This window comes from Mastomys coucha, unplaced genomic scaffold (assembly GCF_008632895.1).
Source record: "Mastomys coucha isolate ucsf_1 unplaced genomic scaffold, UCSF_Mcou_1 pScaffold5, whole genome shotgun sequence".
NCBI lineage: Eukaryota > Metazoa > Chordata > Mammalia > Rodentia > Muridae > Mastomys > Mastomys coucha.
In genome coordinates this window covers 8887854-8891988 of record NW_022196911.1, presented here as the reverse complement: position 1 = coordinate 8891988, position 4135 = coordinate 8887854, and the positions used below count along the sequence as shown (strand labels likewise).

General features: G+C 45.6%; 1 long non-coding RNA gene across 1 annotated transcript; it reads right to left on the bottom strand.

Moving 5' to 3' along the window:
• Positions 1 to 1930: 1930 nt before the first annotated feature.
• LOC116078834 lies at positions 1931 to 3585 on the bottom strand. The gene is made up of 2 exons (XR_004113647.1): positions 3404 to 3585; positions 1931 to 2096 (listed from the first exon to the last, which is right to left on the bottom strand). It is a non-coding gene; the product is annotated as an uncharacterized LOC116078834 (long non-coding RNA).
• Positions 3586 to 4135: the final 550 nt, after the last annotated feature.

Sequence of the window (4135 nt, the reverse complement as noted above, 5' to 3'; positions counted from 1 at the left end):
ACTATAACAAAGAAAGATTAGGGTCTCAGCAAGTGGTCAAGGTTAAATGACTTCCACCACAGCCATAGGGCTGGAATCTTCTTCATCTGACTCTTGTGAAATTATAGTTGCTTCTAGGTGTGTAGCAACTTAGAAGATGCTATCGGTAAGTCTTGGTCTCGTAAAAGGTCTAGAGACAGTCACTGGTTCTGAGTCAGAGCACAGTAGTGGTGGAAATCTGTTGGCTCTGAAAAGCATGCTGGGGTGCTGGAGGAAGCTATATTGGGCCATGAGAATGGTCCATTGCAACCACTCTCCATGCAAAGGTTATCTTAACCTAGGCTTGGAATTGTTGTAAAACTAGTGGAGAGAGTTCCCACCTACCCCACAGTTGGCCTCCCCTTCCCTGAGACTGTCTCAGTATTGTCAATCCGTCAGCCCACAGTGAGGCCTCACTAGAAATTGAAGCCCAGATTTCATGCAGATTCCTAACAGTCTTTTTTCCTGTTCCAGGATCACATCCCTGCCATGGTTCCTCAGGGACTTCTTGTCTGTCTCAGTTCCTCAGACATCCCCTGCTATTGATACATTTTAAAGAGTAGTGGTCATTGTAGTAGTGGGATTGTAAGTTTGAAGGAAAAGAACAAGAGTTGAAATGGCCTCATCATCTCCTATAAAGGGGCAGTAAACTTGTTGGCATTACTTCAGCCATCCTGCTGATCCTCTCTAGAGCCACCCTCTTCTGATCCGAGCTCCTCGGGAAGAGTGGAGACATATGCACCACCTACTTGAGGGCAGCCACAGCTACCTAGCTTACTTTGAATTCTTCAGAAAGAGAGCTTTGTACTCTCTTTCTGTCAATCTGATCCCGTGTTCTGATCTTTCCTTGAAAAGTTCTTATGTGTAGCTATTTATATAATAAGCCACGAACTCAGAGAATTCCAGAACCGGTCATTTCCTATAGTGTGCCGTTGTTGTTCCTGTTCTCCTCCATGTCTGTTTGGGTTTTAGTTTTTGGAGACGGGGTCTCACATAGCCCAGGTTGACTTTGAGCAAAGGAGAAGGTAACTCCCAATTCTCTGTGACTCCACCCCCAAGTGCTAGGCTCACAGGTGTGCCCCACCATCTCCTCCTTCCTGTGGTGTACTGAATCTGCACCCAGGTATGTGTATCTATGGCTGTGCACTAGATGTCAAAGGAGGGCACAGGCATTTCGCAATTTCTAAAGTGGAGCTTGATTATCCCAATATTTCAGATGTTTCAAACATTTCATAGCTGACTTTTATGGAACGTTTTCAACCTAATAAAATTGTACTTATGATGGCATGAACATGATCTTTATCAAAATCAATCCTGAAAGAGAAATGAATACACAAAGGTACCACCTTGTCTTAGTTGGGGTTTTACTATGTCTGGGAACAGACACCATGGCCATGGCAAGTCTTATAAAGGACAGCATTTAATTGGGGCTGGCTTACAGGTTCAGAGGTTCAGTCTATATTCATCAAGGTGGGAGCATGGCAACATCCAGGCAGGCATGGTAAAGGAGGAGCTGAGAGTTCTACATCTTCATCTGAAGCTTCTAGTGGAAGACTGACTTCCAGGCAGCTAGGATGAGGGTCTTATAGCTCATACCCACAGTGACACACCTACTCCAACAAGGCCACACCTTCTACTACTGCCACACCCTGGGCCAAGCATATACAAACCATTACACACTCCCTATGCAGAGAGGTTGTGGCAAGTCATTCTTTCAGGATTTCCAGGCTTCTATGTTGTGCTTCATTCCAGCCTCATGTAGATCAGTGGTACCCTACCCCGGAGTGGGAGCCACGGTTCTGTTGCTGTTTTCATGTGATGAAAAATTGCCTATAAAAGCTTTCTGATGTACCTATTTCTGAATAAACTCCAACTTTTGTCCTTGAACCAATATACGCTGCTTTTCTTGATGTATATTCAAATTGGTTAAATTGCACCGTAAACACCTTGTTGTATGTGTTGGCATTCTCCGCAGTGTTTGTTCTGCATTGTTGAGAGGAGACTCAAGGTGCACAGCTCTGCAGACCTCATCCTTAGGCCCAGAGCAGATCTCCACAGACTGGTTTAGGGTTTCAGGACTGAAAATAAAAATAGGAGTGAGAAACAAAACGCAAAACTACATTGGCTGGAGGTCAGTTGGAGAGAGCTTTCCAGCATGCAGGAAGCCCTGGCCTTGATCTCCAGTGCTATACAAAGTAGGTGTGGTAGTTTACACCTAGAACCCCAGCTCTTGGGGAGGGGGAAGCAAGAGGATGAGAAGTTCAAGGTCCTTGCCAGCGAGTCTGAGGCTAGCCTGAGACACACAGGACTCTGGCTCAATGCAACAACAAACCTACATCTGAAAGATCAGAAAAAGTCAGAGGTCAAGGTTATAGAAAGTGAAGGCAAGATAGGTGAAAGAAAGAGGCTGTAAAGCAAGCTGCAATCAGGATAAAGTACTCTGTAGAGAGAGGTTGGGACACCCTCCCTTTTCCTAGGGCCTTTGCTATGCCCTTGGGAGGCCTTGAACTTGACAGAGATGCCAAGTGCAACAGACACCTAGACTTCAGTTAAAAACTTAACTTTAGCCAGGCATGGTGATGCATGCTTTTAATCCTAGCACTCAGGAGGCAGAGGAAGGCAGATCTCTGAGGTCAAGGTCAGTCTAGTCTACAGAGTTTCAGGACAGCCATGAGGAAGCAGAGAAGCCCTGTCTCAAAACAAACAAACAAACAAACAAACAAACAAACAACAAAAAACTCTTAACCTGGAAGTCTGCCGATCCCAAGCCCCTGCCTATGGCAGCAAAACTCTACTCCCAGCCACAGGCCTCCTTCCCCCCACCCCCACCCCCCTCCGGGCACAGCAGACGCCTGAATTCTTGGGCATAAGCGGCATCCTAGACATGAGAAGAATCTTAGAGAAGACTGAAAAGGTTAATAAATCCTCTGGCCATTTTCCAGCCTTGGGTTACAGAATCAACACAGCTGAATTTTCGGATAAGAGCACCCATTCTTCAGCTAGCTGTCATCTCTGGAGACTAACCTTTGATATTTCAGACTTGGCTGGAAATTAGTTAATTGCTAGGCCTACTCACATTACTAGGAATGGAAAAAAAAAAAGAAAAAGCACTTTGGAAATACTGTTTGAAAATAGCCCCAGGGCAGCATGTAGAACTGTAAGCCTTTGAAGAAGAGTGAGCTGAGCCCCACGCCTAATGAGCTCCAGCTCAACATGAGACTCATTTGGGTGGCATCGGGGAAGCTTCGTGGCAATCTTGATGCCTTTGAAAGACATAACTGGTATTCAGTCACAATAATGGAGAAGTCAGGGGAGACGGGTGGGTACATGCTTATTTTAAAATTATCAGGTTAAAGGGCAAGCAAGCAACTAGCTTCGGACTGACCTACTGAAGCCGTTTGCAGTTTTCATTTCATCAGCATCTAGTATTCTAAACTTGAAGACAGAGCTTTTGCCTTCTTCCTAGCGACCATGCTGTACTGTCCAACTAGTAGGAGGCCCAGCTAATAGCTACTTAGTTGCCTTAACATTTTCCACTGCCTGAGACCCAAAAGTGTAACCTGAGGACTGCAGCATGTAACAGACCACATGATTGGATGGGGTGGCTACAGAGGATTTCATAACAAACCACCTGATTGGATGGCTACAGGGGATTTAATAACAAACTACCTGATTGGGTGATTTACTATACGTACAATTGGCTGCCTGACAGTTTATTTTTTTCACTTTTATTTATTCATTTGGGAGGAACTACGCATGCCACAGTGCACGTGTGGAGGTCAGAGGACGATTTGTAGGAGTCAGTTTTCTCCTTCCACCTTGTGGGTCCCAAGGATGGAATTCAGGTCATCTGGCTCGGCAGCAAGCGTCTTCACCGGCGGACCCCTCTCATGAGCCCTCTCTTGCAGTGTTTCTAACCCAGCACGAAATAGATAATGTGCATCCGCAAGGCATGGACAATGGAGTATTACGGAAGTTGACATTATTGCTCTCTAGACATTTTTAAGGGTCAACAAGACTGATTTCCTGACCAAGTGAATGGAAGAAGTCTGGCTTTATGAATACTCCTAAGGCACTTGGTGGCCATCTGCCTCTATGGGGATAGGGGGCAAGGAGG